The following is a 21,940-nucleotide window of genomic DNA, read 5'->3' as shown; positions in this document are numbered from 1 at the left end:
TCAATTCGGTTTGTGTGTGAAACAATTATCACCTTTAAAATTTGCATTAAATCTGTTTTTTAACTAACCGTTCAAGGAATGAATTTTCCTTGAAAACTATTAACCACATAATTATTTAGTGGCAAGCAGTGGATTTCATCGCTAGGCCTTCAGTAGTGCTACGTCTGAATCAATCCAGACTGAAAAAAAGTGTGGTGTGATTAACTACAAGTCCACTAGAGGGTACCATTGGCCAGGAAATAACTGACCCACCTTTCTTAATGATGTCCATTTATTCTTGAAAAGTTTGTCTTGAAAAATGCTTTAACAGTAAATCTCCAACCAAATCCATTTCTTCTCCTCCTCCAGCCATTGTGGGTTGACAAAACTGCTATTAAATCAACACAATATATTTGTTAATGGAGCTCGCGCCTGATACAATGTGCTAGCTATGGCCAGTATGCTATTGTCACTAGCGGCTTGTGATCAGAGAAGTTTTCGCAAACTATGGTTGGCCCGTGAGAAGCATTGGTATCCCTTTTGGGTTGCCAACTCGAAATCTGATTGGTTAGAGCAACAGTTTGATTGACACATTTGATGCTCCAGGGCCCACAGAACTGATTGTAAAGTCATCCAGGTAGATTTCTGACCCTGGTAACAAATGAAGGCTGAAATAGGATTGGTTAAATACTTAAATACAAAAACACACATCTGGAAGCATCACAACAGGGGGAAAAGTAAAAAAGGAAGCTGAAAGACAATTTGGAATTCTTAAATAAGAATTCATGGACAAAATATAACGAACAGTCTGTGATTCAGATATTTTTAGGCCAGCAGAGAACGCTTTGCAGGCCTTGACGGTCCGCCAATGTTATTTTCCCAACACAGTATCTGCCATTGGACCTTGGTACACTAAATAAATAAATACATAAATACATGAACACAAAAATAAATATGCAGTCAAACCTCGGTTTTCAAACGTCTCGGTTCTCAACCAAAAATGTCATATTTTTTATTCCTTCCTTATACCTCACTTCCTTATATGTCACGCCTTCCTCATTGTGACCGACGCATTAATATTGTTGTTGTTTTATTTTTGCAAAAATGCAGACATATTTGGTTAAGATCTCCTGAATAGTATGATTTTAAAGCAAGCAAAGGATGGTTTGAAAAGTTAGTGTGCCTTGTGTTTGCCCAAAGACAGCTGGGATAGGTGCCAACACGCCCCGTGGCAGAAAGAAAATTGGTGAAATAAGTTTGTTTTTTATAGAATTTTACACATGACCTGCTCTATTATTAAGTTCTTATCCGGTTTATGCGATGACATAGTTAAAAAGTTGTTTTATAGACTTTGAACGGATTAAGATTGTTTACATTGATTTTAATAGAAAGTGCTGTTTCGGTTTTTGAACAAATCGGTTTTCGAGCAGGTTTCTGAAACAGATTATGGTCGAAAACCGAGGTATCAGAGTATAAATAAAACATCGAAGATGCTTTGCCAGTGGGGATACAGGTTTCCAAATGATTTTGCACTTGAGAGGAGGCAAATTTTGCATTCATGCTGGAGACAGACGTCACTATTAATCAAGGCTGACTTGAGCACTTGACATGCTGAGGAGGAATGCTGTTCTTGACTCTCATTGCCTTTGAGCATAATTGCTACTGATTGGCGCCCCTTTCTGTGTGTACTCACTGATGGGGAAAGACACACATGCACACACGCGCACATCAACATTGATGGTCTCCTCGTAAAAAACAAGGGTCGCTGCATTCAAAACACTCATTATTTGCTCTGGTACCTGTGGAGGAGGAGTCTTGTTTATTTGGGTTGTCTCTTTAAGAAGGACATTCCACAGTTTTTTTCCCACATTGATGGTGCGGATAAACTGGGAGGGGGTAGGAGGGAGTGCAATGACCTTCGGGATTTGGGGGGGGGGGGATAAATTGGTGTGTGGGAAAAAAAATCCCGACAGAATGCATAACAGACATTCCTCAGAGACATGTCTGTGCATGTTTGAGGAGGGTAAGCCGCACACTCCCGCGGACACGCACACAGTTAATTCGGTTACGTGGGTGTGCATGAGGGTTTTCTTTTGCAATACCTACAGTTGAAATACTGTTTACATAAAGATTCTCCCAACTGAAATTGTCTTCTTACCAGATGTCCACCAGAGGGTGCCGTTAGACAGAAAATAACTTGTGACTTAAAGAAACTTAAGAAATATTGTCATTAAACTGTCCGAATTTTTACTATGGATGTGTGGATTCATGATAACCTCATAAAATCGCAATATGATTTGCTATTTTAGCTAGCTTCAGAGCTGTCCAACCTTTCTGAATGATGTCCATCTGTTCTTGAAAAGTCTGTCTTGAAAATGGTTTTAACAGTATATCTGCAACCAAATCCATTTCTTCTCATTCAGCCATCGTGGGGTGACAAAACCGCTAATAAATTGACACAAAAATAGATTTCCTTGTGCAGCTCGTTACAGATACAGTGTGCTAGCTCTGGTCAGTATGTTCTAATCACTAGCGGCTAATGACACTATGAATGGCCAAGCATGAGACGAGCCAATCATAATTTGTGAAAACTCTGATTTTGCCAGCTCCTTTGTGTAGGCCTTGGGTGGCCAAATCTGATTGGTTAAAGCAAGAGTTTCATCAACATTGATTTTTATGCTACAGGCCTGCAGAATTGATTGTAAAGGCGTACAGGTCGATTTCTGCTATTGTGACTCTGCTATTAAAACAAAATGAATTAGTTCTTCTTTTTTTTTAAATTGCACTTGTTGCTGTTTGAAAATAGCATTCTATTACATTGTGGTTGAAATTTGATTATCTGTCCAGTAATTTGGGGCCTTTAAAGTTTATTTATAACGTGACATTTTCACATCGGGGCCAAGCATGAACGATGATAGGTTTGCCAAATATACTGGGAACCTAAAAAAAATGATGGAACATCATCCTTGTTTTCACAAGGTCGTTGTCATGTAAACAAACCCCTCAGACAACCTCTAAGCACGGATGCTACATAGATAGCAGGTATAGAAAAGAGGGCAGCAACCCATAGGGGTTTGATTTGACTATCTATAGAGATGACGTAGGAAGGCGAAAGTTGTGGGGGGCCGGATGTGTTGAAATAGATTGTATCGGTCAGCTTGCCATTGCCAAAAAAGAGGCCAAATAAAAGACAATTGACAGTGTCAATTCTGGTCTTCAAGAACTCCTTGATCAGACACCTGATCAATTCAGGAATCAATCTGATTGCTATCTGAGCTGTCTTCGGGCTGTCGGCGGGGGACACCTTGAACCGGTCGCTAGCCATTCGCTGGGTACACAGACAATTTGGAGCGTTCAGTCTGCCTGCCATGCATGTTTTTGGAATATGGAAGGAAACTGAAGGACCCGTAGAAAACCCACCCAACCACAGGAGAACATGCAAATACCACACAGGAAGAACGGACATGGAATTGAAATCATCACCTCTGCACAGGTGAGGTTGACGCGCTATCCACTGGACCACCGGGCCGCCCTAATACTTAACATATTATTTGAAATTCTTCTTACATTACCCATAAAGGACAACCGACGTCCCTGGACAAGTTGTGTCCATAATTTGTAAAATCACTTCAAATGACTTCTACTGAGCGTTATTTTAATAAGATTCCACCGCATATAGCTATATTTTACGTTTTAAGACTCGCACTGAATATTCAGGAAGTCTTGTTTTTGAGTTGGTGACGAGTCCGTACGTGACGTCACGGTAGGTATCGTCACTGACCGAGAAAGCGACACACGATGCACTTTGGGAACTTTGTTTGGTCTGAAAACTTCATGTTGATCCGTGTTGATGGCGAAATTAGAAGCAAAACACATAAATAATGCAATGGTGAATCGTTGTGTGTTGCACCAAGACTACTATTTGATACTAGTTGACACAAATTCCCAGCAGACAAATCAGTCCATTTCCAACGGAGCTTGTGCTCCATCTTCTGCATTTTCTGGGACGCTACATTGCATTCCAGACGCAAGGACTTCTTTAATCGATTGCAAACATTTATGCTTTCCTCTTCAGAACTATTTGAATCATATTCATAACTGGATGAGTAACAAGAAAGAATCTTCTCTGAATCTGAAGCCATTGTTTTGATTCTCGAGCAAGGCAAGACGTCCTGGTGTGACATCACGAACAAGGGCGCGGGACCTTCTGAAACTGAAACTTTCTGAGGTCATTTCGAAGTAGTTTTGGGACACATTAAGTCATTTTTATTGGTGTTTTTCATTTGACTAAAAATATCAGCCTGCGTGTTTTGGCTATTTTAGACGCTTTAAAACATTTTTCGATGTCAGTTAGGAAACAAAAAAAATTGTGTCTGTTGTCCTTTAACAGTAAATTGCATTCCCCAAAATGAATGATGCAGCTTCATATTGGTATTAATAGCATTTAGGTGTATGTTCAAGTTAATGCGCAAAAATGCTTTGACCCATTTCTATTTCCTGATGTTGCTGTCACACTAGAAAACAGGCGTCATTGTTCTCTAAAATGCTTCCAAAGAATGGCTGTGAATAGCTTGAATACTCACTGCCAAGAAAGATGGAAAAGAGACACAGTGATATGAGAGGTTGGGAGTGTCTGCAGGAAGAGAAGGGAGTGGGGAGAGGAGGAGGGTAGGGGGGCAGGAACGTTGAAGAGGACGGTGCAGAATGCTGAATCAGCTCCCACCGCACGAGCTATTCCAGATTGTCCCAGAGGGAATGGTTTTGCTCTCAAGGCTCTACACCCTTTATAACGCTGGTGGGGGCAGGGGGCAGCAAACGACAGGGGGACTCAAGTTACCAGGGTGGGGCTGCATGACTGTCACAAAAGAAACAGTGAAAAAAACCATCCGCTTCAAAGAAAAAAACAAAAAATAAAACCAGGCATACCCCCAATGACCGGTGTATTTTCAAACTTTTCCATTTAGAAAGCGTACCGGAGTATAAGGCACACCTTCAATGAATGACAAAAGTTTTCCAAATATAATATATGAATATATAAAAGTGTTCCAAATATAAGGCACACCACACTAAGGTGTACTTCACATATAAAGCACACCTATGTATAAGGCGTAGGGTTATCTTTGGGAGAAAATGAAGGCATTTGGGTGTGCCTTATACAGCGTAAAATACGGTTATGAGAAATGCTCTGTATCAAATATAAATATCCATCCATGAAACTGAATGTATGTATTTCCAAATCAGCAAAAGTGATCAAACTTGACGCCTCTGGCATTTCCGCCCAGTCAGCCCGTGCCAAAACAATGGAGAGCTCCGCATTGGAAGGTTGAGGCTTTCACACGTATGACAGACTGATACTGGCACGACTCAGAAAAGCCTCTCTTGTTTGCCTTCAGGAAGGAAGCACATGAATGCCAGGAAGTAAGGTTCACTCAAATAAACCAGCGGCTGAAGGGAGGCTTGAAAATCCATGTAAGGCTAATACTGTATACACACACTTGCCAAAACATGAACTCATTCACTGCCAAAAATGTGTCCACTCCAGTGCTAGAGTTTTTGTCATTTTCACTCAAATTGAAGGATCCACGGAATATTAAGTTTTAGGACTAAATAAATATTCAATTCAGCGTCAGAAACCTTAGCCTCTCTTCTTACATCAAAAAAAGAGAGTAAATTCCTAAGTTATATGGGTCTGGAGTTATCTGAGCTTCAAATGGGGGCAGCTGTACGAAATACAATACATATTGATTTATATAGCACTTTAACAACAGCTCAAGTTGTAACAAAGCGCGAACATGGACAAAAGGCAAATGCTGCCCTCTCGTAGAAGGGAAAAAACATTGCCAGAGGTCTGACCAGTGCTTGATCTGCACCCCCACAAGAAAAAACTAAACCCGAACAATTTCGGGAATGGCGCTGCACACTTTTCAATTCCCGAATAAATTCGGGAATGGCAGCGAATGAATTAAGTACACTTGTAAATTGCAGGTATTTTTTACTTGAGAATTTGCCCATGTGGGCTCCAATTTAAAGCAGGTATCCTTGCCCTAAAGCATCTACTGTCGGGTAAACAGAAGTTTTTATGAAAGATTGACATCATTTTTTTGGATTGAGTGTGGGAAATAAAAGAAGCTAGAAAGCCGTATATGTCGCTCGTTGTGACTTGATGTTTTTTTTCTTGTCAGTTCTTCCCACAGATAAAAACAGTGGGCTTCAAGGACCGCTATATTAAAAACAGACAAATTCCACTGTTAGGGAATTCTGCCTGCTTTTTTTCCCCCTTGAATGCGCCCAAGATAAGCCTCCAAAATTAGTATTCTGTCTCCCCTACGGCATGCATTCATCTACAACACAATCACTTCTAAACCTTTCGCTGGCTGAGCCTATCTCCTTTTCCATCTACTTTGTCCTTCATTGCTCTTCCGTTTGCTTCTGCATATATGTTCTGTATTCCACCTCATCTCTGCTTGAAAACAAACACAAAAAAGAAAGAAATAAAGGTTTTCTGCTTCTTTGTTGTGATGTGTTTTTCTTTGACAAAGAGAAGCTACACAACCATACAAAAAAAGACTGTATCCGAGTTGTAGATCTACTATTTCAAACTATGCATACATGTTGGTAGCCAATTGCAATGTGTATGCCAGTTATTTCCGTGCATTAGTGTTTCTGCAAAAAAAGGCAAATACTGTATTTTACGGTTTATAAGGTACATCTAACAGCCTTCATTTTCTTCAAAAGATGACCCTGCGCCTTATACACGGGTACGCCTTTTATGCGAAGTAATATTGAGTCACAACAGGTCTCGCAACTACCGTAAGCAGCCACTGACATTTCAAATCAGTAGGAGAAATTGTGCGTAACCCCAGCCTTTACTATTGTGCCTTATAACGTGGTGTGCTCTATATTTGCCCAACTTTTACATATTTATATATCTGTAAAACCTTTTTCATTCATGAAGGTGTGCCTTATATATGGAAAAAAGTGAAAATACACCATTCATTGGGAATGTGCCTTATAGTCTGGTGCAGCGTATACACCGGAAAATACGGTAAACATGCGTTAATGCCAAATTATTTTATATTTGTCGTTGTTATTTTAATTTATAACACAACTTTATATCATCACTCTCTTTCATCACTTTGCTGCTGTGAAATGTAAATTTCTCCACTGTGAGACTAATAAAGGCATATCCAATCCAATCCAATCCAATCCAATATCATTCAAGACAACAAACAAAAAGTCAGACCTTATGAATCAAATTGATGCTATCAGACAAGTGGGAGGACGCTAAAACCAGTAGGCTGCCAGTAGCTGCTCTGACGCGCTAACTCCCCAGGTGTTACTTCTCTCGGAGAGGCATGACTGGGGTTGCATTCTTGCTGCGTTAGCGTGTCTGTCTGCAGGGCAACGCAAGTTTCAAGTCAGGTTTCAATGCCAGCGTATGTGTGTGTGCTCTTATTGAGGTGGGCTCGTCATGGCAGGCCCCTGGGTGCTTGACATCAGAGGAATATGCTCTCACGTGTGAATACTTCTCATATTGAAAACGTGACATCAGTCGAGAAAATGTATCGCGTCTTTTCTCTGCCTTTTATATACGATTACATCGAGATACAGACATGATTCACTTCAGAGTATGAGCGCTAGTTTGTTAATACTGTATGCTTCAATACGCTATGGGAGGCGTGCTAAAATGACTTGTGATTTATTGTGAAAAGACAAATATATGTACCGTATTTAGCATTACGAAGATGCTAACTAAGCTACATTAGTTTTACTCTTTCTCCAGCTCAGATGAGTCACTGATACACTGACTGAATGCTAAAAGGCTAAGGTATGGAAACGTGCTACTTTGACAAAGGCAGGGGGAAGTTTGTTTTGATTTCAACGACTTCGATAGCCATACACTAATTTTCTAGAAAAAAAATGTGATGCAATAAAAGTGTAAATTGCAGGTACAGTGAGACCTCAACTTACAAACACCTTAACTTACAAACTTTTCGTCTTACAAACGTCAAATTTACGAAAATTAAACCTTATAATAAGTACTATTTTCCTAATACACACCCACCACGGCTGGCGGAGTGATCTTCGGCGGAAGCACACGACCAGACAGCACCAACAGTCCTTATGGAAGGTGAATCTCCTTCCATAAGCCATCAACGACCATCAAAAAGGTAAATACAACTTTGTTTTAAATCACAGTTTATTTCTTTAATTACAGTCCTCATGTAATGCGCCTCTCTTTCCAAACAGCAATTCCCTTTGACCTTCGACCTCCAACGCCATTCCATCAAGCCATAAATGACCATCACAAATGTAAATAAAGTGACTTTTTGATACAATTCAGTGTATTTCTTTCAATACAATACAATAGCACTTTTATTATACACAGAATAAGGTATGTTGTGTATAGTTTTAAGGCTTATTTAGTTGAAAACTATATTTTATGGAAGCCTGGGAACGGATTATTCCCATTTTAATGGTTTCCTATGGGATGTTTTTTTTTGAGATACACACTTTTCGCCTTACACACTCTGTCTGGGAACCAATTAAGTTCGTTTGACTGATCGGACTGTATATGTGGTCTATATGTCACAGGTTGTCCACCCATTGCTTCAGAACAATGAAGGGAGTGTGCTAGAGTGGCATAAAAGGTGGGTATGGCATATGGGCTTAAGACGACCTCTGAACACACCTGCTGGTATCTGGCAGACAGGAAGCAGTGGACTTATGGCTCTGGTGTCACTTCCTCTGAGAGCTAAAACACAGGAAGTGAATGCCGATAAAATCACTGATTACGATGGACTAAAATACCAAGACTGTCTACCTACAACATAGAGGCAGACTTGGATTTTTTTCCCTCCAAATGTCACAGAACAGTTTCAAAATAGGGAGAGCAATTTGTCACAATTTCCACACGTTGTATCGGGCAAAACAGATCATGTGACCTGAGCGTGGGATGATGAAGGATGTCCTGCTGACAACTGCACTTCCTGCAGGGGAATCAGAGGAAAGGTTGTCATGCCTCTGTTTTTTGGGCATTCGGGAAGTTGAATCACGTGCATTAGGTTGAGAGTCAGCAATTTATTTGGCAATTCGGACATTCTTTTACTAATTTTCTCATACCATATTTTCTGGTGCATAAGGCGCACCGGAGTATAAGGCGCACCCCCAAGGAATGGTGTATTTTCAAACTTTAATATATAATGCTTACCGGAGTATAAGGCACACCTTCAATGAATGACAAAAGGTTTTCCAAATATAATATATAAAAGTTTTCCAAATATCCAAAATAAAAGCACACCACATTATAAGACGCTTCACACAATGAAATGGTTGGATTACCAGATTTTCCGGTGTACTGTATAAGGCGCACCCCCAACGAACAGTGTATTTTCAACGTTTTTCCATACATAAGGTGCACCTTCAATGAATGAAACAAAAGTTTTACAAATATACTATATACATATCTAGAGGATTTCCAAGTATAAGGCACACCACATTATAAGGGGCGACAGTCAAGGCTGGGGTGGAGTCGATGGTTGCTGACAGTAGTTGTGAGATCTGTTTTGGCTCAATATTACTTTACATATGAGGCGCACCTTCGTATAAGCAGGGTAATCTTTTGAAGAAAATAAAGGCTTTTGGGTGCACCTTATACACCGGAAAATACGGTAATGGGGACAAAATGTAGCTTAGCTTTCTGAGAAAAAGAACACATGAACGTCTTGAAAATAATTGTACAATTATTTTTGTAAATGTGCAATTGACTGGCAACAGGTTCATGGGACAAACGTAATGTAAATTATAAAAAGGAAAAAACACTGAAGACTAAAAAGACAACAAAAACTTTTTTTGAAATAACATGATACACATTAAAAATATAGATAACTTTTCCAAAAATACATTTTATCAAAATGTTAATCTCTGTTTCAAATATTGATAAAAGCGAAGTAAAATACACAAAAAAATATTGTAACTTTTTGTTGTAAATTTAGCAGAAATCATGCTGCCATTTATCCAATTTTGCTCATTTTTTTTTTTCTCATTCACACAAACGTCCCCCTCTTTTTGACTCACCCCGCCTCCCCCCAAAGACCAGTTTGGACAGGAATGTTTGTTGGACCTTACTGGAAGTGCACAAAAGGCTTTTGTGTCGCTGACAAACTGTGCCTGAGCATATGGGAGAAGAATAACCATGCATATATGATACCAGCACAACTACTACCATCAATATTACACAATAACAAGCTACGGTGATCGTGATTTCTGGGGTTTGTTTGCAGCTGAATGGGAATTGCACCGTTAGCCTCAGATTTGTCATCGGAAATAGAGAAAATGGAAGAGGAGTGCAGAGGAAGCTTGGATGAGGAGATGGGAGGTACGTTGGATGGTGAGGGGTGGTCTACACTAAGAACCCCCCACTCTCCTTTTACTGAAACAAAGAAGAGGAAAAGAAAGAAAAGTGTGAAAAGTGAGCATGTCTGATGTGGACAGACAAAAGCTCTATTTTGCCGCCATGCTGAAGGAACGCTTTATAACTGTGTAGCGGCAACTTATGTTCCTCTTGTCGCTACTTCAGCAAGGCATGAAGATTTATGAGGCGTTCCTTTGTTTTATCATGAATGACAACAAAAAGACAAGGCTGTCATCGTTGACCCAAAAAATGTTCGCTTTATTTTCTTGAACAAAAATCAAGGCTCATTAAAACGTGTACACCTGTACGGTGTACCATAGAGAGTAAAATTTAAAAAGTGAGAGTAAAAATAACTTAACACTGGCCTTTTATACTAACACAAAACACAATCTTAACAGGCTCTTCTCTTAACACGTTCCAATCACGGTCTGATCACGTGACTTCAGACGTGACTGATCACATGACTTCAGATGATCTGTCAGTCTGATCAGGTGACTTTAGACGATCCTATCAGGTGACTGCAGATGGCCTGATCCGGTGAATTCAGATGATCCGATTAGGTGAATTCAGACGATCCGATGAGGTGAATTCAGAGGATCAGAAAAGGCGTTGCTCCATGCTTTACTGTCTTCCGAATGTTGCTTACGTTACATGTCATAGTTTTTAACCAGTTAAAGACAGGATGACTAATGGAGTCCAGATAACTCAATATTGCTAATAAATTTCCCTTAAAGGACAACCGACGTCACTTTTTTATTCCCAAACTGACATCAGAACAACTTTTTATAGCATCTAAAATACCCACACTTGATTTTGTGATTTTATTTTACTTTATATTTCAAACCCTATGCGATTAAACCACACACTAATATTTGACATTTTTATATTTGCACATTTAATGCAATGTACTTATAATTCGACTTCAACGTGATGGCGTGACAACAAAGTAGATAGTTGTCTTTTTTGTTCTTCTCCCCAATTCAATGTGTCTCATTAAAGTGTCTTTATATTGCGGTTGTATCAGCAAATAACAGCGTGCCCTCCCACAAGAGAAGAAAGTGCAGACGTGTGCTTGCAGGCACGCAAACAAAAACAGATGCTAGCATTCATGCCAGACGTTGTTTGATGATCATGCACCCCATCTGTAGTGTGAAAATGCATAATTTAACGGCAGGGAGACACAAATCCCACAAGGACGTGTAACATATAAATAAATATATACACACACAATATATATTTTACCTGCATGCAGACACACAAATTACACAAGCCCCAAACCAGGTGTATAATCTCTCTGCCACAGTGCAAACGGCAAATCACAAATCGAAAAGCAATGCAGGACATGCGAGATTACACAATGGGCAGAGAAAGCTACATCACCGCATGTATGAAAATGCATGTTAAGGGTTATGAAAACACACAGCAAGAAACAGGTTCCTTTCCCTCCCGATGTGATTTATTTCTCATTTATGGGGGCATTCCAGACATTTTTTTTCTTCTCATGCTTTTTCGGGGGGGGGGGGGGGGGGGGGGGGGGGGGGGAAATGGGTTGTAAAATAGATGATGGGATGTTTCGTCATAATGTTTATGGTCCCAATCGGAAGGTTTGTTGTGAGTATTTTACCAGCGTGCAATTTTCCGAATTAAAGATCCATGTTCTAAAATTCTTGACATAAAAATACAGAGACGAAAAAGTATATTTATTGGCCATCCAATGAGAAATGAGATTGTTTTTCACACATAACTCATAATACATTTCAGGTTTTATATCACCATTGCTCATGAAAAAAGGCCCCTCGAGCAAGGTTCAAATGAAAGGCCTATGAGCACCAATTGGAAAACCCTATGAAAGGATACAGGACTAACGTTCAAGAGAAAGGCCAATGACTCTTTCTGCTGGGGGGAGAAAAGGCACATAAACAAGACTAGTGGTCCAGAATTTGGTGGAAGGCATATAAAACAGGCCCATGAGCCACATTCATGAGAAAAGACCATTAATATTGCCCACAAAAGTCCCTCTGGAGCCAAGTCCAAGAGAAAAGCCCATATTTGCACACAGTTCATATAGCATATTAACGGATGGCTATTACCGTCAAAAACCATTACATTTTCCCAATGAAGTCTGTCACCAATTCCAGTAACGAAGAATGCATACAGTCATGGTTGACCAGGGCTACTAATTCGTGAAGAGGGGCTCCCATCCGAGCCCGCCCATTCTCTTTTTGAGTGTGAGGACAAAGGTTCCAGTGTCAAAAACATTTGAATGAATGAAACACCAAATTGACCATTTTCTGACCAGCGCGCTCGAGTGAGGAAAAAAAAAAGCTGCACCTGTGACTTTTCTGTCAACATACAACAAACCACACTAAGAACCAGACTGACATTTCTGGTTAAAACCCCTTGACAATAACCCCCACCCCCACCTAAACAGGTGCTTGTTAGGACAACAAACTTCTTGGTCAAGTGAGCGCAAAACCAGAAAAACACAGATGAAGATCTCATCTCGACCACATCTTTTCTTTCTTTTACACAAGCAACCGCCCCGTTCTGTTTGAGATAAAGATAAATAAAGAACACATCAAACTGACATTTTGACAAAGATGATAGTACTAAAAAAGAGGTTGTAGTTATTTCCAAAACTCTGTCTTTTAAATATATTTCAATGTGGTTGAAGGTTAAATGCTGCTTTGGGCTAGCATGTAGGCTAACATCATTACCCACTACCATGAACTCACTCAAGAAGTCATATTTTCATGTCTTTTCACACTATACACATTCAATTCCCGGTACAACACACACACGCGCACACACACACGCACACACACACATACACAAACGCGTGCGTTTATACATGTAGTTGTGTTTACCGAAAATTTAGCAAGGTACTTGTTGAAAAAAAGTTTTTCAGACACTGTTTTTACTATAATTTGGGCAAGTTCGGCGGGCCGGATTAAAAAGCATAACGGGCCGTATGCGGCCCGCGGGCCGTAGTTTGCCCATGCTTGGGCTAGCATGTAGGCTAACATCATTACCCACTACCATGAACTCACTCAAGAAGTCATATTTTCATGTCTTTTCACACTATACACATTCAATTCCCGGTACAACACACACACACGCACACACACACGCGCACACACACACACACACACACATACACAAACGCGTGCGTTTATACATGTAGTTGTGTTACTTGTTGAATTTTTTTTTAAAATAATTCATAATTAATTTAGCAAAAAATTGATACCAAGTGAGTATCCTCATTTTTATTCTATAGTTTAGACACATGTGAGTCAATGTAGGAGAAAGAATGACATGCCATTTTGTAATCCGTAAATATCTGACTTTGTTAGCAACTATAAAGTAAGCTATAAACTAATTAGATGATAGCATGTTGAAAAATGTCAGCTATGGATATTTTGTTTTTGTGTTATTTAGGTGAGTTGTATAAAAAAAGGAATAGGTAATGAAGTTGACACTACTTTTTAACCTCATCATGGTCATAAAATCTGCCACAAGGGGATATAATTCTCGAACATCACACATGGCACACTTTAGCGAGCACTAAGACAACCTGTTGTTCGCATAAAGATGGGCAGCCATTTCATTACAACAATGTTGATAAATTGTCATCATTAGCAGCCACCGATTATTGCCATCATAAGTATTGAAGTTAAATTTCATCGCTCATCTCCACTCTCAACATACAGAATAGTTTATAACGCTATTTTAATTTTGCATTATAACACTTGGCGTCCATTTTGTGCCTAGTAATAAATTAATTTACTCTGTAGTGTAATCTCCTGGGCGGACGGACAAGTGAGTTAATATTTCTCACACAATCCCATGAGGCAAACTCTCTCTCGTATGACTGATCACAGTGAACAGTGCATCTTTCTTTCCAACGACTTCACTCGCCATTTATTTAACAAAACAGACACACACACACACACACACACACACACACACACACACACACACACACACACACACACACACACACACACACACTATAAAGTGTGTGTGTGTCATAATGCCTCCAAGTGCCAGATGTGTCTCTTTTACATTATAAATGACATCAAATTTGACATCCTAGTGGCTCAGTGTTCATTGACACAGAAAGCATGAAACAAAGACTTGAAAGTAGCTACAAAAATAAAGAAAGTTCCAGTCATGCAGGGTCATATCATTACATGAACGAACTCCCAGTAGACTGAGGTTTAACAAATTCATGCATCAGAGAAAAAAAAGCCACAAAGTCACGCAATGTCATATCATGAAGCGCATGATGTCCCATGTGTAAGTGTGACATGAAGCAATAACTAAGCCGTCCTTACACAAGACAAAATGAAACCTAATGACAAATGAGCCATAAAGTCAGGAGAGTTGCAGTAATGCAGTGTTGAATCATAAGGTGCATGACTTCCCAACAGCCTGCCAGAGGTATGACAACAACTACCGTGTCATTGTGTCAGAGAAGGATAAGGGGAGCAAAATAACTTAAAATAAGCCCCACGGTCAGAAAATCTTCTGTAAAGCTGTGTGATCATGAAATGCATGAAGTCCCAGCAGACCGTCTGAGATTTTTATTATTAGCCAACCCTCATAAAAATATTTAAGTAGCTAGCACCCTTCCAGGACTCACAGCACAATTCTCTGTGTGTCTGTGGACGGGCATGTTAATTATGGATGGAAGCACGATTGGGAGTACAAAGTGGTGTTCAGTTACTCATGTCACGTACATGGCTGACTCAATCATCCACAAGAGGATATCTTGCAGTTTACTGGTATGAATCCTGGCCTGGACTGTGAATTGGCTGTTTCCATTCCACAATGGTGTAAAGCAGTGTCGGGACATGCATGTCACTCCTAGGCCTTCAGTAGAGCTATGCCTGAATCACTCCATAGCTGCGAGTGTGGTATGATTTAATACACGTCCATTAAAGGATGTCGTTGGCCAGGAAATACATTGTGACATGAAGAAACTTAAGAACGGAATTTTTACAATGAACGTGTGGATTCATGATAACCTCATAAAATTGCAATATTATTTGCTATTATTGCTAGCTTCGGAGATGTCAAACCTTTCTTAATGTCCATCTATTTTTGAAGCGTTCGTCTTGAAAATGGCTTTAACAGTATATCTGCAACAAAATCCATGACTAGCCAATCATGTGACTAGCCAATCATAATTTGCGAAAACTCTGATGTTGACAGCACTTTTGGGCAGGCCTTGCGTTGGATGTACCTCTATTTGTCTCACAGTGGAGAAATTTACATTTCACAGCAGCAGAGTTATGAAAGGAAGAGGAAAAGAAAGAAAGAGAAAAAAATACAGGAGCTGCTGGAAAGGCAGCCACTCTCGCGGTGCCATCTTGAAGTCAAAAAACAAAAAAATAAACAAATAATATGACAACACAAAAACACAGTCATTCATTCACATGCTGTGCCCTCTTTGTGACATGAAGCAGTTCTCTGAAAGAGGAGAGGTTCAAAGTGTCCTTTTCAGCAGTGGACCAGGGACGTCATGGTGGAATGTGCACGTCTACTGCAAGCTAAATGTGGAATGTTGCCAACTCAAACTCTGATTGGTTAAACCGACACTTTCCTCGTCATTGATATTTATGCTCTAGAGCCTGCAGAACTGATTGTGAAGGCGTACAGGTCGATTTCTGACCCTGGTAACAAATTATGCCTGAAATGTTATTGGTTAAATGCTTAAATATGAAAACACACATCGGGAAGCAGCAATGAAAGGAAGCTGAAAGACAATTTTGAATTCATGAACAAAATATAATTCACATTACTCTGTGATTCATATAGTTTTAGGCCAGCAGAAAAAGCCTTGCAGACGCTGACGGCCCACTACTGGTGCAAACATCCCCTTATGCCAAACTCTATCTATGCAAAGCCTAAGAAAATACTGTACCAAAACAAATAAAACTCAACCCATACGCACAGATTGACTCCGGTTTTCCGCTTGGCATGAAAATATGTCTCAATGACTTGAAGTAACAAAGTCAGACAAATTGAAGAAAGGCAGTAAATTGTATCATAAACTGACTCAGCAGTATGCAAGATGTTGGATGACAAATATTAACCGGTGCACGACCCCTATTTCTTGCAATCAAAAAGTAATTACAACCATAAAGTACACAGTCAATACATTGTCCACGTCAATAACGCTTTTCTGTCATAAATCTTTTAAATAAATACCTGTATTGCATACAGGCTGTGGATAATGTATAATGATTGCAATGCCAAAAGTGAGGGTCCTTAAAGCAGTGGCGATGTATGAATGTGGGATGAGGCTGATTTGAATACAGATGAGGTACATGTAGAGCAGGTCCAGGCACAGCGCTGGCGAGGAATACAAGACGGGAAAGACAAAAAAGCCTCATTAAGATTCTGCTCGGGTGCACGCCTGCAACATGTTTTGTGTTGGCGTTGACGCTGCCTCTGAAATCCAATTGAAAAAAACAACAACACAACACAACATATCCAGCACCCTACTTTTCTTTTGGATTTTGTAGGCTCTTTGCTACCTTTGTGTACTCAACACTTTAGTTCACTCGCTTGGAGGCATACAACGTTCAAGACCCGGTGTGGAATTTCAAGGTTTGGTGGTCAACTAGCAGATATGTAGCCAACATGGCAAATGTTTGGATATAGAGAGACCAGATTTCTAGAATCTGAAAACATCATTTGAGTTGCAATAGAAATGTCTGATTTGCTTGTTCAGGGTGAAGCAACCTTTCTGTTAATTATTAATCAAAGGCTTTTTGAGAATGAAGTGGAATCAGAATGCAAAACTGGGCCGCCTGGATTACAATTGCATCGGAATAAACTATGTCTGCAATGCGACAAAATAGATTTTTTGTTGTTGTTGTTTTAATGTGGGAAAAATGTCAATGGTGAAACCACTACTGGAAACTGTTGAATTTGAATGTGAAATGTTAACTTTTGCTTCATAATTGTCATTTCACACTTTTTCAGAATACACTTGGTTGACATGCCGGCATTTCAATGGAAAACATTAAACATAAAATTATTTATTTCCTTTTTTTTAAAGATTGATATGAAAATGTTTTAATTGCATTTAAAAAATAACAAATTTTGAAACTACAAATGAAAAAAATGTTAAGCATACTTATTTACGTTCTCAGACTGTAGAATTATGTAGTTGGGTTTATCTAATTTTATTTTAACTCATTCACTGCCAGACGAGGTGAAAAAAATGTGCCCACTCCAGTGCCAAAGTTTATGTGATTTTCACACAAATTCCAGGACCCATAGAATATCGAGTTTTCGGACTAGATAAACATTCAATGCAGTGAAAGAACGTAAGAAACATTTGACACTCTTCTTACATAAGAAAAACAGAGCTAATTCTTAAGTTACAGTAAAGTCTCGTTATATCGATATTCAAGGGAGTCCGAAAAAATATCGATATAACCGGGACTATCGATATATCCGACCCTGTTTGCATGTAATTTTCTCCGTGCGTGCATAGAAATAGTATCGATATAACCGGGACTATCGATATATCCGATATCGATATAACGAGACTTTACTGTATATGGGTCTGGAAAAATATGAAGTGGAAGTGGGGGCGGCTGTACAAAAGGCAAATGCTGGCCCCTTGTGGGAGGGAAAAACAACATTGGCAGAGGTCTGACCAGCACTTTATCAGCACCCCCTGTCAAGAAAAAACAAAACCCAAACAAATTCTGGAAGGGCGCTCCATGTCATATTTTCAATTCCAGAATACATTCGGGAATGGCAGTGAATGAGTTAAAATGCTCTAATGAACAAAAATTTAAAAATGGCCATTTAGACTCCAATTCACCATTGTTTTGTTTCTCGAAGGCAAGAAATACCCTGTCTGTGGGAGCCAGTACCATCAAGTCCATTAACATATCTTTGCACTCCGTTACGGCTCCAAACAGTCAAGGTGAAGTGTTTATGAAGTTTACTTTAGCGTAGGTTGACCCGTGTGAGGTCATCTGGGGGCTCTGGAAGAGGTGAAAACAAGTCGGGTCGGGTAATGAACAGTGTCTGGGAAACAAGTGTGATTCACACACTGCTCCTTCTTATGCGTTCTATACAGCCTCGGGTGACACATGTGAGGGGGGCTTTGTCTGGAATCCTCTGATACCCCTCCTCCCTGCCTCCATCCTTCATCATTGAACAACTTAGTGTATCCGCTTGCAGGACTAATTAAGGCAGCTATCGTTCATTTTGGCTTCACACGACGATCGCTTGGTTTCATCGACTAAAAGTCCACACAGGTGGACGCGTGCATACTCTGCACTCCTCTTCACGCTGTTTACCCTCTGCCCAAGAGCCTTTGAACCTTTGGCTTTAATGGAATAAAAAGCACATGTAACGATTGTTAAACAACTGTCATACGCAAAATATTTATAGTGTTCATTATCACAAATTAATGAAGTGCAGTGCCTCTAGTGGCGAAGGTAGTTAAAAATGTCAGTGGGGTAGCCATTTTGAATTCAGACACAATCCTTTTACACGTCGGCCCTAACCTTGGTCTCTGGTCTGATTCGAGCCCAGAATGCTGAGAATTGTCCCCATGACATGTTTGCGCCATTCAGTGTCATTGATGGTAAAGATAGAACAGTATTCAAGTGCAGTGAAATGGCCCTAGTGGCGAAAGTGGTTTAAAAAAAGTCAATGGGGTAGCCATTTTGAATTCAGGCACTATCTCTTTACTCAACTCCACTGAATTTAACTCATTCGCTGTCATTCCCTAATTTATTTCGGGAATTGAAAATTGTGACGTGGAGCGCCATTCCCGAATGTGTTCGGGTTTTGGTTTTTCTTGCGGGGGGGTGCCGATAAAGTGATGGTCAGACCTATGGCAATGTTTTTCCCTTCCATGAGTGGGCAGCATTTGCCTTTTGTCAATGTAAGTGCTTTGTTACAGCTTCAGCTGTTGTTAAAGCGCTATATAAATCAATATGTGTGTATTGTATTTTGTACAGCCGCCTCCATTTCAAGCTCAGATAACTCCAGACCCATATAATTTAGGAATTCATTTTTTTCTGATGAAAGAAGAGAGTCTAAGGTTTCTTACACTGAATTGAATGTTTCTGTAGTCCTCTTCTTCTTCTTCTTCTTCTTCTTTTTCTTTTCCTTTCGGCTTTTCCCTTCAAGGGGTCGGCACAGCACATCAGTGTCCTCCATCTTTAGAGGTTTGATCCGCATGTTTGTTTTGGCCAAGCTTTACGTCGGATGCCCTTCCTGACACAACCCTCTGGATTTATCCGGGCTTGGGACCAGAAGACTTATGCCCCTTTGTGGGTACAGAACAAGTACCCACAGTAAAAGGCTCCCAAACACAAATGTAGTCCTAAAACTCTATATTCTGTGGGTAATGCAATTTGAGTAAAAATGTCCCTCCATTCTGATATGAAAGTGTTACACTAAGACAATTTGTTCTTAAAGGAAACCTAAAGTGGCCAAAAATTGATAAGACTTATGGATTGTGTACATATTGTTGAAACGCATTCCGTGGTGTGTCTTTCATCATCTGAGCTTGTCTGGGCAGCGACGGGAATGCGACAATAGAGGGCGAGAGAAATATCATCATCCGATACTCGGTGGGGTGATTGGAAAGAAAAAAATAAAAATACATAAGTAATTGGGTGGGTTTGTGTGCGTATTGTTTGTGCACTGCGAGGTGCAGCCATGGTAACCTCGGAATGACAGGAAGGGATTTGTGAAGGTGGATTTAAGGTGGGTCAGCCGAGTTGCTGTCTGGCTCTCAGAGGACTACGGTTACATGAGGGACGATGGGGGGGGGGGTTGCTTTAAGGGGGAATAGGGGTTTCACCTTCATATGCTTTGTGAGAGGCAACCTGTGGAGAAGAAAGTCCCCAAGGAGGCGGGGCTGGCAGTAAATTCCCGAAAAGCACACGTTTGTCTGCGCTTTCATTTGAAAGCAAGCAAGAAAAACACACAGTCTTCACGTTATCTACAATACATCGTGATTTATACAGCACTTTCACAAAAGCTGAAGCTGTACCAAAGCGCTTAACAAAACAGTTCACATGAAGTAAAATAATAAACACAACACATAACATAACATGGACAGACGTGCAATCTGAACCACATTTCTCTTCTACGGTTTGTTGTTTAAAGCAGTTTGAGATGAAAGTGATGAGAATGTGTGTTTTCACCAGAGGACCACACACATCATGCTTATTGTGTTATGAGAATAAAATGATATTGATATAGAACATTTGTAATAATAAAAATAATAATAATAAATACATTAAAAATATATAACAATGAGTACGAATATGTCAGAATTTATCCAAAAGAAGTCAGCATGACAAAAGATTTTTCATGAAATGTGTTTTTTTTACTAAATTTCTCCACTGCGAGACTAATAAAGGTAAATCCAAACCAATAAAAAAAGTCATGACAAATACGTATGGATGACACTAAAAAAAGGCTTATCTAATTCCTTTGGGAATAACTGACGACAATATCAAGCAGACAGTGGTTAAAGTGAGTACAAAGCTGGAGCTACAATGACTATAACGGGATGCTGTTCCATAGGGTTGTGCAAAATTGCAAAGTGGCACTATACACTTATATTTGCCAAAAAGTGGCATTTTTCCCCTAATTATGTCATTACTATCTGGCTATCTATTACCTATTTATTTGCTATACATTAGCTAGCTAGATTTCTATCTATTTGAGTTACTTCGGGGTTGGTGCATGTGGCTTCCGCTGCTCACCCACAGAAAAACTTTATCCTGTGACTGTAAAGTGACCTTGAAAGTTTTGAAAGGTGCTTATAAATGAAAAGTATTATTATATTGGAGTTACTGTTTAGAGAGTTAATGGCTTGGGGGAAGAAGCTGTTTAAATCTGATGGATTTGGTGCACATGGATCGGTAGTGCCTGCCTGAGGGTAGTAGCTGGAAAAGGTGGTGGGCAAGGTGCGGAGGGTCCAGTAGGATTTTCCATGCCCTTGTCTGATCATGAGACAACCGTGAAAAAGACACAATCACAATACACATGTATACATCCTTTAAAATGTCTACAATTCCATCTGCGCCTAAAGTGCGCTCGCGGCAAAACACAAAATCCTCCACTGCCAAAATGCAAATAAGGGCTGCCCGGGAGAATCGAGACATTCAAGGTTGCAACGCCTTGGACAAAAAGGATTACCAGGAACACTGAGATGGAGGACGCAGCATTTGACTGCAGTCTCTATTGCCGAGATAAACACACATGAACTGTCGAGGACATACGCACATGAGCTAATCTCCCGGCTGCGAGCTATAAATACAATTATAATCGTCTTGATTAAGTTGCTCCAGGGGGAATTCTCTGGGCTTGTCCACTAGAGTGGAGATAGGGCACGGGTCTATGTGATCTCCATAATGGCTGCCTTCATTACAAGTCAATTAGTTGCCGCTTGCATTTAAAACCTTCCACCTACTCCTTGCCAGATTCAATTTGAGATGAATGTCCATTTAATAATTCTATTTAAAAAAAGCTACAAGTGCAGTT

This window comes from Hippocampus bargibanti, linkage group LG18, assembly GCF_051943395.1.
Source record: "Hippocampus bargibanti isolate YZ-2025 linkage group LG18, ASM5194339v1, whole genome shotgun sequence".
Lineage (NCBI taxonomy): Eukaryota > Metazoa > Chordata > Actinopteri > Syngnathiformes > Syngnathidae > Hippocampus > Hippocampus bargibanti.
Note: the sequence above shows the minus strand (reverse complement) of the source record.